The following is a 13,099-nucleotide window of genomic DNA, read 5'->3' on the forward strand; positions in this document are numbered from 1 at the left end:
AAACATGTCCGTAACGCTATCACGCTTACCAAATAACCCTGTGACAAAACACGCCGCACTTCTTTGGATCTTCTCTATCTCATCCGTCAACCCGACCTGGTACCGATCCCACACTGACGAGCAATACTCAAGTATAGGTCGAACGAGTGTTTTGTAAGCCACCTCCTTTGTCGACGGACTACATTTTCTAAGGACTCTCCCAATGAATCTCAACCTGGCACCCGCCTTACCAACAATTAATTTTATATGATCAGTCCACTTCAAATCGTTCCGCACGCATACTCCCTGATATTTTACAGAAGTAACTGCTACCAGTGTTTGTTTCGCTATCATATAATGATACAACAAAGGCTCCTTCTTTCTATGTGTTCGCAATACATTACATTTGTCTATGTTAAGGGTCAGTTGCTACTCCCTGCACCAAGTGCCTATCCGCTGCAGACCTTCCTGCATTTCGCTACAATTTTCTAATGCTGCAACTTCTCTGTATACTACAGCATCATCTGCGAAAAGCCGAACGGAACATCCAACACTATCTAGGGGGTGGGGGTGGGGGGATGTTGGGAGGAGTGGGGGGGAGGTAGGGAGTGGGGGGGGGGGGGGGAGCAAATATTGTAGTACCTGAATCTCTCTCTCTCTCTCTCTCCACACACACACACACAAACACACACACACACACACACACACACACACACACACACACACACACAGAGAGAGAGAGAGAGAGACAACACATTGCTGCTGAACTGAGAAGTCTTACCAGGCATCTGCTGGTGGCTCTCCGAGCAGACGGCTCACATCAGTGACATCTTTTGGGTACTTGAGCACAGAGTCTGCCCAGCTCTGGGTGGCCATCACCTCAGAGTGGTCCTGTACGAAGGGGACAGCAAGCACAGCGAGGACGGGGCACGAGAGCCTCGGCGCAAGTAGAGCTACATCCAACGCAGTCTCCACTGCCGGCTATGCGGCCACCTGCTGCTCACACACAGCCTCCAGGGCCAACCAGCTGTACTTGTCAGCTGCTGCCAGCACTTGGGGGACCACACCAGGCAGCTGGCGGGCCTGGACGGTGTACACGTAGCCCAGCAGCTGCCTCAGGATAGGTTCGAACGTGGGACTCCTGTCTGCCGAGACGGCCCCGTGTGCCACCAGCCACATACCCCAGCCACCGACATCGCCAGGGCGCAGACCCCGCCGTCTGGCAGGGCACCCACGTCCGCGGCTGCGGTCTCTTGATCCTTACTGATTAGTGACGTCTTGGATGATTCTGAAACACAGAGTTACTGTGCCAACCTTATACAACACTCTCAAGTCTTGTACAATGCACAAGTTGACCTGTATGAAATGACACCTGGTAAATGTTGTCCATCATAAATACATTACAATGTCATGATATCCAGTCTTTTCAAGATTACCCATACCGTTGCGGCACTGTGGTTTTGGACAGTATGTCTTTCTGTCTACAGAGTAATGTTGCTCGATCATGATGCCTTTCGAAATGGAGATAGTAACCATCCCAACCTCTCCAGTTTTGTACAAAACCTATTATACTTGATGCCTGAAATCTGTATTACTCGCTCTTAAGGGGGTAGGACGTCAAACGGGCCGACTTGGAGCAGGAGAGGCACCACAGGACATTTTAATTTCCACTGTCTATACTTTTACAAGTAAATTCATAAAACTTTGTCAGCATGACCGGGAAGGATTCAGGATTCATACTCGCAGCAGCGGAAGTTCAAATACATAACAAAATAATTTTTATTTTACATGAGAAATTTCATCACTTTTTCACTTACTATTGGCTGCATTTGTTGCTATAGGTACACTTTTCTTCGTAAGTAAGAGAGACTGTTCGATGGATTTTGCACAGCATACCAACCATACTTACAGGTGTCTGAAACTCTAGAATCTACCTGATTTATGAAAAAATGAATGAGCTGTTATGTTTTAAACTTTATGTTTAGAAAAAAACCGAATTTTGTAGTTAATTATCTCAATTTTTACCACAGTTTTTTAATAGATATGAAAGATTTTAGAGTTTCATTAACCTGTAAGTATGGTTCATATGCTGTGCAAAATTCATCAAAGAATCTCTGTTACTTGTGAACAAAAAAGTACCTGTAGCAACAAATGCAGCCAACAGTATGTGAAAAAATGATGAAATTTCATATCTAAAAAAACGTATTTTGTTATGTTTCTGCACATCCACTGCTATGAGTGTGAATCCTGAATTCTTGCTGGTCATGATGACAGAGTTTTATGAATTTATTTATAAAAGTATAGACAGCAGAAAATAAAATGTCCTGTGGTGCCTCTCCTGCTCCACATCGGCCCGTTTGATGTCCAACCCCCGTTAACAGTAATTCTGCGTGTCTTGCAGGAGCTGCTTCACACAATGCAGAGATGATCTGCTACTAAAGTTTGGGGTGACTTAATAGCAAAAGCTGCCACAGTGTACCTGCACACTCAGACTACAAATCCTCCTCAACATTTCAGGCAGATTCTAACAAGACAAAACCAAACCACAAATTGGTGGACTGTTCAGCAACTCTTAAAGAATGTGTCTTTCAATAAGCTGAGACATGTGTTATAATTTTGTAACTGATGTCGAAACCAAAAACGTAAGAGACGATTGAAAACAGGCATGGTTCTCATTTATCTTATTTCTCAGTTGCAAGTTCCGATTCCAGCGGATCAAATTGTCAATTACACTCCACAACCAGTTTATGTTGTTTCTATATTAGGTGGTCACGGTAGTCATTGAAACCAGCAGCGCAACCGACCGGAGTGGCCGAGCGGTTCTAGGCACTACAGTCTCGAACCGCGCGACCACTATGGTGGCAGGTCCGAATCCTGCCTCGGGCATGGATGTGTGTGATGTCCTTAGGTTAGTTAGGTTTAAGTAGTTCTAGGGGACTGAGATGACCTCAGAAGTCCCATAGTGCTCAGAGCCATTTGAACCAGCAGCGCAAATAGCTGATACTAACTACACGCATCATGTCTCTATATTTCATACTTTCTCACTAATGTGTTTAACACTGATGATCTGTGCCTGACAGCCTCATTGTCCGGTATTGCAAGACACACTTCCCTTGGTTAAATTTTCTTCCTCATACTCTCCATCATGACAAGCGATCACAATATCTCAACACGTTCTTCTTCGAGTTAATCTCAAACAATCGTCTGATACCTAATGGAGCAGAGACGTGTGCCTCGTGTCTGTTGATCCAGTACACTTTGTTCTGTGTGTCATCGTATTTTCACTTTTTGTGTTCCGTATTTTGTGCAGTGACAATCAAGAACCAGACCAACATTAACGTAAACGAATGTGGGAAACCGCCTATAAACCACGCTACTGTGAGCTGGTGCAGCACCAGCTATGGTGGATAATCTACCGCGCGTTATTTCCACTTCGCCACATAGCTTTTACACTGCATGTTACACTATACGAGTAGCCAATTATAGTTTCCCCGCTTGTGTCGGTATTCGACGTTTGAGGCGGGATTATCGTCTGTCACTGCAATACGGCAAAACTGCTCGCATCGTGAAGGAGCTGTGGAGCGGCCCCTGCAGCACCTCTGCTCACCCCAGAGTCAGGGAGGAGTGACGTCACGAAGTAAGCTGAGCACACAAAGCAGCCGTCAGTCGCTGGACTCTCAGTGTAGGCAGCGATAGCCCCCCACACCTCCAGCTCGTCTGCCGCCGATGACCGGTACAACAACCGACTCAAAGGAAGGCCTTGGCCCTTGCTGGTGACGTCACGTCAGCTACGCACGGCCAATGCCACGTCTGTTGCAGGCAGAAACGCCTCCCGTGCTTATCACTATACATCTCTTATTTTTGGACAAAATGTTTGGCATTCTTTTGGATTCCGCAGTTTTATTTAACAGAAAGATTTCCTTACTACCGTAAAGCTACAAATGAAGATCATAGATCTGTATACTGAAACCTGTTGAAACAAACGTAGATCAATATCAGATAATGCTTTGCCCCATTGCAAGCTTTGGAATTTTTACAGTCAAGTAACTATATTTACTTGATCCATTTTGTTATCGAAACTTACCCCAACCCCCTTACAATTAACTCGTTTCTTTTATTTATTTATTTTCGTTTGACGTCGTCACTGGAAATGCGAACTAATTTACATGTGTAAATAATGTCCAACTGTTGTCAGTCATTAGATTACAGTTGTTTTCAACGAAAGGAATTCTGAACAGGTTCAAATGGCTCTGAACACTATGGGACTCAACTGCTGTGGTCATTAGTCCCCTAGAACTTAGAACTACTTAAACCTAACTAACCTAAGGACATCACACACATCCATGCCCGAGGCAGGATTCGAACCTGCGACCGTAGCAGTCGCACGGTTCCGGACTGCGCGCCTAGAACCGCGAGACCACCGCGGCCGGCGAATTCTGAACAGGAAACAAAATAGCTTCATACATCGAAAATGCTGCTGAGCTTAAACTTTTTTAAACATGCACATTAGAAAAGATAAATATTCCCCTCTAGCACCTGAAAGAAGAAACTTAATAAGATAAAAAAATTGATAAAACAAGTATCTCTCTTTTGCCTCTTCTTCTGTCCCCCACCCCCTCTGACAACGTGTACAATCGCAAGACATTTCATCAACATTCAGTGCTTCTGACCGCATAGTCAACCAAGATACCTAATGAAGAGCACCAGTATGTTCACAGTTTCTTGTAAAACCAACCCAGTACAAACGTAGCTTCCTTCGATTTGCAAATAAGGTAAAGTTCAGGATTACACTGTTTGTTAAGAAGTGTAATGAATTAATTGATTGCAGAAATATCTCAGAATGACGTGTGTTGGTCAACTACCGCCAGTAGTTTCACATTTTCCTGTATCAGAGAGGGAGACACCACCATTATGAATGAGTGCCTGCAACAGACCTGGCGTTCGCCGCGCCTAACTGACGTGACGTCACGAACAAGCGCCGAGGCCTCCTTCGAGTCGGTGTTGCCGGTACTGAGGGCACGTGACGTCACTCTGTCCAGCGCTTGCTTTACGCATCACAGTCATGTGATGACGCATATCTTGTTGTCTCTAATCTATAGTGGGCTACGTGACTTGGCTCGTGCACTGTCTATCGTCGCCCATAGACCCTACTGACTTTGATGAATGGAAATTTTCGTCAAGTGTGTTGGGTTTGTTGAAACTTGGCACTGTCACACTACTAATGCCCTCTCTCATGTTTCAGTTCAAACATGGCATATTATTTCTCTAAATGTCACCCTCCCTTCGAATCAATCGGTATACATTTCCTTCTACGGGACGCATTAGGCTCATTGTGGTGATCGCTCCCTGTGGCGTCACTATGAAGTGTACATGTTGTTTCGACCGTCAGCGGTATTTATCTATTTTCGTTTCATACCGAGTCTTGAGCAGTAGCGTTCTCGCTTCCCAAGCACGGGGTCCCGGGATCGATTCCCGGCGAGTCAGGAATTTTTACTTGCCTCGAGATGACTGTGTGTTGTGTCGCAGTTGAACGTAATGGACAGTGTCTTGAAGGGAGGATATAAGGTGAACATCAACAAAAGCAAAACGAGGATAATGGAATGCAGTCGAATTAAGTCGGGTGATGCTGAGGGAATTAGAATAGGAAGTGAGACACTTAAAGTAGTAGAGGAGTTTTGCTATTTCGGGAGCAAAATAACTGATGATGGTCGAAGTAGAGAGGATATAAAATGTAGACTGGCAATGGCAAGGTAAGAGTTTCTGAAGAAGAGAAAGTTGTTAACATCGAGTATAGATTTAAGTGTCAGGAAGTCGTTTCTGAATGTATTTGTATGGAGTGTAGCCATGTATGGAATCGAAACATGGACAATAAATAGGCTGGACAAGAAGAGAATAGAAGCTTTTGAAATGTGGTGCTACAGAAGGATGCTGAAGATTAAATGGGTAGATCACATAAGTGATGAGGAGGTATTGAATCGGATTGGGGAGAAGAGAAGTTTGTGGCACAACTTGACTAGAAGAAGGGACCGGTTGGTAGGACATGTTCTGAGGCATCAAGGGATCACCAATTTAGCATTGGAGGGCAGCGTGGAGGGTAAAAACCGTAGAGGGAGACCAAGAGATGAACACACTAAGCAGATTCAGAAGGATGTAGGCTGCAGTAGGTGCTGGGAGATGAAGAGGCTTGCACAGGACAGAATAGCATGGAGAGCTGCCTCAAACCAGTCTCAGGGCTGAAGACCACAACAACTGCAAACCACCCCCACCAGGACCTGGCCTAGTACGGCAGTGCATCGTTACCCTACGCTCTGTCAAGGAGAATGGAACTTTCATCATCAACATCATCGAGTTCTGAGGAGATGCCATACTGGATTTCGTTGTTGTAGTTTAAGCTGCTACTCGATGGGTTTTATATTACGAGGTATGTTGTACGAATATATGAAAGAGGAGAATGCGGGTGATTTTTGACGATTTGTGAAAAACTCTGTACAAATTTGTATTTGATGTTCATTACATGCAGCAAATTTTTCGAACACTATATATTTATCTCACAGCAATCTATTACTGTTTCGTGTTATTTCTGATACAATAAACTAGTTTGAATTTTTATATTGCATTTCATTTCACTGTTAAGTAGTGTTGCATAAACTTGTTTTCCTTTTGTGATTTTTAAAGAGATTTTTTTAGTTTAACTGAAATCTTGTGTTGTAACATAGGCAATTAAGGAATTTATAAATAAATATTTCTAATGAAAGTAAAGTAAATTAATTTTCTGAGATAAAATTGAGTGGTATCCTTTTGCACCCCACAACACCATTTTGATACTAAGAAGTCACCACTGCGTTTGAGGGTTAAACAGTTGTCACGTCACGCTCATCGGAAGCAATTTGTTTTTATAAAGCATTCCACAGTCTTTCTGAAGCCTTTGACACACTTCGCTGTTGGCAGACGCTTGTATGATCACTGTTTTGTTGTTGTATACGGCGCATGTCCTTTGCATCTGAAGTTTTACTTTCCTTTTTTTTCTCTCGTTCATGTTTTGTTGCCGCAGTATTCTCTGCAATGCCGGCACACGGTAATATCGTTTGTTAGAGTATTAGTTTTTACCAGTCAAAATTACAAAAATTTAACTGAAAACTAAAAGAATGGAAAATTCCCGGAATTCTAAACAATTCCCTGGTTTTTCCCGTTTCTCTCCCGGATGAAAAAATTCCCGGGTTTTTCCCGGATCTCCCGGGTCGTATATACCCTGCTCACAGTTATTTGTAGCCATTCAAATAATCGTTGCAAAATATAACTGTGGCCGTGATAACGGTTACTCCAAAATAACCGTTTGGCCCACCTCTGGGCCGCGGTTCTAGGCGCGCAGTCCGGAACCGTGCGACTGCTACGGTCGCAGGTTCGAATCCTGCCTCGGGCATGGATATGTGTAATGTCCTTAGGTTAGTTAGGTTTAAGTAGTTCTAAGTTCTAGGGGACTGATGACCACAGATGTTAAGTCCCATAGTGCTCAGAACCATTTGAAGCATTTTTTATTTTAACCCCCCTCTGGGCGTCGCCCCCTGAGCGACTGTTCCAGAACTGGCGGGGCAGCCGCTCCGGCGTCACGTGACCCCCCCCCCCCCCCCCCCTCATTCGCACTAGCGAGCCCTGACCTTCGCTTTCTAGACAACAGGCTGTACTGCGCATGCGCAGCTACGATGACGTTGGCAGCCCATGCTTGGCCCTTGCTCTGCTCATACGCTTGTCGTCGTATTTCTGGCGGGGCATCACGTGGACATGTGTAGCCGTGCGGCAGGTTGTTGAGAGGACGTACGGAGTTGTACCTAGAGCAATTGTTTTATCGTATCCCACACAGATAAAGGATGCAAATAAGGAAGCAGTTCTTGGCAAAATATCATTTCAAAATCAGACTCCACAGCTCGAAGTACCATAGAATTTTGGTAAGGGGTTACTTTGACAGATTTTTTTTTTAATTCGTACTCTGCAATATTGTTATGTAGCATTTCCAACATGATTACATCTACACAGCACTGCAAAAAGCTAGTGGGATGGAATACAAATTTCTTGCAACAAAAAATGAGACAGATTCTTGTGCAGCTTACACCGGAATAAAGGGCAATAAATTTCATGGCTATTTCAAAATGTGCAAAAATTAACATGGTTATCTGTGAGGCAAAGAAACTGTACAACTGACAGTTTATATTCTACTCTAGGAATAAATATGAGGCCATGTGGGCTGTTAAAACGATAAAACACGGTATGCTGCCAGTCTAAAATTTAGCGTAAAATGGCATTTTTTAAATTTAAGCCGTAAACACAAATTAAGAAATAACTTCAGGCCTAGAGGAAGTACTACAGAAGTGCCTTGTGATCGAAAAACACTTTCACAGAAGGCAGATTTGTAAAATTCTGCTACAGCTGTCTTTATATTTGAAACAAAATATTTAGTTCAAAACTACTCACCAAATTTGCCTACTTAGTCTCAAGTCTACGTTTGCGTATGTTCGTACGTATATAGTATTAAGAGATCTTACAGTGTCATAAAAGGGACAGGACATCAGGGACTACTCCAGCATCATCGGAATTTCATACCCCATACTAAAATGCATTATTCCGTTCTAATCGCACATTTCTATGTCCACATGCACTGATATTCAGCTTTTCATGTGGTTTTCGTGATAGCAATTTTCTTGAACGTCCAGTACTGTATTCTCATGTTTGGTTCTTTATTATGGTACAACGTCATTCGTCCCAGAAAATGAAAATTTGCTCTTTAAACTGAACGTGGTTGAAAGTAGCCTTCCATGTCGTCTATTTCTGCTTTGCTATACAGCTCTTCTGATACGGATTATGGTGCTAAAAAAGTTCTCCACGTCCAGGTTAACACTAGAAAGTTTTCAAAATCCGCACTCGGTTATGATGGGAATTGAGGCTGGACATATTTCAGTGACAGTCATTTCAAATTTAAATTCTTTTACTTTGCATGTAACTTATCGTAAATGATATAAGAGTGGCACAAAACGATGAATTTTCGATTGTTGTTGAAAGGGGGCTGCAGATGCGGTAATATACAAGTGAAAGCGTGTTTTTCTATGATATTTTGGCGGTGTCAACTTTGAAGAGCCACAGACGGCAAACCATAATTACGTTAAAAATTTACTTTGTACAGTTTAAAGATCACCCGCAAACATTCGCAACAGACGTACGCTTTTATCTGCAACACAGTTATTACTGGGAATACCCGCACTCGCGCAGACCTGTTCCTATAAGCAGTGCTGTTTTCGAGTAAAAACTTCGTGAGGGTTATTAGCGCACAGATAAAAAAAAACAATAGGCAGCGTCTGTAGTTTGCAGGCTATGCTCGTTCTCTTCTATTCTCCTCCCTTCATTCCAGCATAAACGCTTGTGCGTAAGTATAAACGAATGGCAATGAACATTGGCGAATGATCTATGAATACTCGTTTGCAGCAGTGTAAACTAAGTTTTACACTCGTTCACTTCATTCGCTCTAGTATATACCAGGATTTAGAGGGACCGATGACCTAGCAGTTAGATGACGGCAATTATTCATTTATTTCACTGTTGCGATTTCAGCTCTAGACCCATTTTCAATTATGTTACCACACTATGCTTTACATTTTGTTATCCATATCTTATAATGGTTTCAGTTTTCACATTGCACACAAAAATGCCTCTACAGCCAAAATTACGATAGCGAAGAGAATAAACAGTTAAAAAAGTCCAAATCGCACCAAAGATTTCATTGAAAAATTGTTTCATATGATTCTTGCACAGGAAGGGCTGCCACGTTATATCAGTATATAAGATCGACAAAAATTACATAGGATCGAATGCTTAGGGGTCTTTATTAATTCTTACTCGTAATTAATTTATTGATTTACCTGAATTTAAAATCCACCCCAGTGGCCTTTCTTTATCTTTGACGGGAAATCTGAACATTTTCAGTTCAGGATTTGTCCTTCTACTCCTTCCAGAGTTGATACACTCGCATGCCCTCGGCATGACGGCTCGATCCTCTACCACGGGTATGTCAGAAACATCCAAACGGTGGAAAGCTGCACGCGTTCGGCGATGTTGCCACGTATCTCACAGAACGGTGTGCCATCTAGTGGCTGGTGCCACAAGTAAGGGTGCGACGCTGTTGCCGCCTGGTGGCCGTTCCCTGACACGGCTTGCCTGCTAGACCAAGCGATCGGGCAATCTGTTTCTTACGTGATCTGGGATGCGGCAGAACACCAATTCCGTCCTCCGTTCTCTCAACCTTGTTCGGTAATGACACGACTGAGATCGTAATCGCATATTTTGACACGTAAGCCCTAACATCGCAGACGCGGCATCACAGACCGCTAGCGTTATTTGTTGCTCTGTTGCTACTGCGTATTGGTGGGGCGTTATCTAGTTGTTCTTTTCGGAAGCTGCCGTGGTTTCCTTTGCCAGAAGCCACTTTAATGTGACGTGGAGCTATACTAGTACTGCTTCTTTCGTGCTAGCGGTCTGTGAGGCCGCACACGGGACTTTGGCTTAAGCCGTCGGCACACGGGCCGTGCTGTCGAACGTTAACGCTGAGCGTGCCAAGCTTAACGTGCTGCTGAACGCTCAGGAACGGTGCGACTCGTGCGATCGCAACGCACTCCAGCGGCAGTTGAGGGATGTTTCTAGCTCGTAAATCACACTGCTTACTCAACGTGTGCGCGTAAAATTTCCTCGTTAGCTCTATTAAAACGCACATTTCCTTCATCATCCACGAAAAGGAAAGTACAATGTCCACTCGATAAGGACACAGGCTTATAAAAGTTCCACTACAAACAGTGCGGTACAAATTTGGAATACTTCTCCGCATAAGATAAACATTATTTCATCATTCCCACATCTTAGTAATACCCCAAGGTCGGTCTTACTTGATCACTGTTCCTACCCAGTAGCAGAAACTTTGCAACATGTGAATTACGATGCGTAAAGGAAAGAGGAGCAAAATATCTTTTTACTAGTAGCGCAAGCTGTCCTGTAGATAAAGCCAACCGAACAAAGTCACCCCTCAAAAAAAGTTGTACTTATATTTACATAACATCAAATATTATAGTATATACTTATATTAAACTAATAATCAAGTATCAGAACCTAATATAAACGCGAATGTCAGGAAATAAAATTTAGGAGTGTCGAGATTCGAACCATCGCCCCAACTAACAACCCACAGCAAAAAATTGACGCTACTCATTACGCTTTTTTTTTAAATCTAATTTTGTTCATTTTCTTTCGTTGTATCTGTTCTTGGCGGACGTCGAAAATCACCCGTTTCAGTTCGTTGTTGATCAACTAACTCAGTTTTTCTAATAATTACAGAGAGCAGCTAGCCCCCCCCCCCCCCCCCCCCCCACCGATCACGGTGAGCTACCGTGCCGGCACTAAACAAACAACCCAACATATGTAACTAATCATAGTACGTTACCTTTTGCAGAAAACCTCATCGTAGATGTGTTACTAATTGAAACTTAGTTGTAACAAATTGTGCCACGAACAATGCGTTTTGGGTGTATCTTCAGTGTGTCGTTGCCTTCAAATAGCCTACTCTCATAATACGCAAGTTGCAAATAATTCTTTTGCCACGAATATATTGTTTCTCATTATTTTATTGCAACCAATCACGCAGTTAACAACGGGGTTTCCAGTGATTCTCAATTTCCAGGTCCTCAGAAACGGCACGTATACATATAAGCTTGAAATGAATGCCAATATGGCGCCTCACAACTCTACTGAAGGGAGACGGTGTGCGTGTGACGTAGGTGGCGTTGTGCCATCTTATTGGTCAACGCTCAGAATATCTGACATGCCGGATATTTGTCTGCACTGCTGTTTTAAAACGGTCTGAGGACAGTTTAACAAGTCATGCTGGATTAGATAGCGGGAACGAAATTGAAACTGAACACAATTCGGAATAGGAACAATTCGAAAGTAAAGACGAATTTCTTTTGCCACCTATGACATTCTTGAATGAAGCGAGCGATCAAAGTGATAAAGACAGAATGGTAGAGGCTTAGTAAAAGGTTCTGATATGTACATATCTGATTGAAACAAATGTCGCAGATCGTCCAAGTGGCAATATTTTTCCGCATGTTGGACATTAGTGGCCTGAATGCGTTGTCATTCACATGTCCTGCAAAAACGATACCCAGGTGAGCGGCTTTGATGGCCGGTGTGGCCGAGCGGTTCTAGGCGCTACAGTCTGGAACCGCGCGACCGCTACGGTCGCAGGTTCGAATCCTGCCTCGGGCATGGATATGTGTGATGTCCTTAGGTTACTTAGGTTTAAGTAGTTATAATTTCTAGGGGACTGATGACCACAGATGTTAAGTCCCATAGTGCTCAGAACGATTTGAATTTGAGCGGCTTTAATTTTTAAAAGAGGCTTGCAAACTCGTTGCGGACGCCACAGATAAAAAGCTAGCCAACCGCTGCCACATAGCCCGTCAACTTGGTCTAGCGACTCAGCTTGTTTTGGGTGTAGCAGAAGCAAGACTGGAGGCTGTCGTGGAACGATTGGAAAGACTCAAAACGTGATTCAGGCACGAAGAGAATGACTTTTTTATGTTTGCCAATGTTGCAAGAAACCAATCTAGCTTTACTTCTCTACAAAAAAAAAATCCAGCTAGTGCAAAGAAAACATCTGGGAAGAAAAGTAAAAGCCTGAAAATTACTAGCGTAATTTTGATTTTCTTGAATGTTTTGTGTGCGTTTTTAATGTCATCATTGTGACACGTATAATAAAAACTAAAAATATAGCAAACGGTAAAATTTAGAGTGCAGGGTAATTGAGTTTTCGTAGCATTAACATTATTACGTAATAGATCCATTTTGGGAGGTTTTTTGTTTGAATGAGTTTTATCGTAAAACATTTAAAACTTATTTGAATATATTTCTTGTGTAGTATTAATGCAACCCTGCCCTCATGAACCGTAGACCTTGGCGTTGGTGGGGAGGCTTGCGTGCCTCAGCGATACAGATGGCCGTACCGTAGGTGCAACCACAACGGAGGGGTATCTGTTGAGAGGCCAGAGAGGCGGCAGCTTGGATGATTGATCTGGCCTTATAACAGCAA

General features: G+C 43.2%; 1 long non-coding RNA gene across 1 annotated transcript in view; it reads right to left on the reverse strand.

Moving 5' to 3' along the window:
• The window catches only part of LOC126295131 (uncharacterized), a 65,506-nt gene that overhangs the window by 22,150 nt on the left and 30,257 nt on the right, over positions 1–13,099 (reverse strand). Inside the window, exon 2 of the long non-coding RNA XR_007552388.1 lies at positions 761–1,267. This is a non-coding gene — a long non-coding RNA (uncharacterized LOC126295131). The remainder of the gene's footprint in view (positions 1–760; positions 1,268–13,099) is intronic.

This window comes from Schistocerca gregaria, chromosome 11 (assembly GCF_023897955.1).
Source record: "Schistocerca gregaria isolate iqSchGreg1 chromosome 11, iqSchGreg1.2, whole genome shotgun sequence".
Lineage (NCBI taxonomy): Eukaryota > Metazoa > Arthropoda > Insecta > Orthoptera > Acrididae > Schistocerca > Schistocerca gregaria.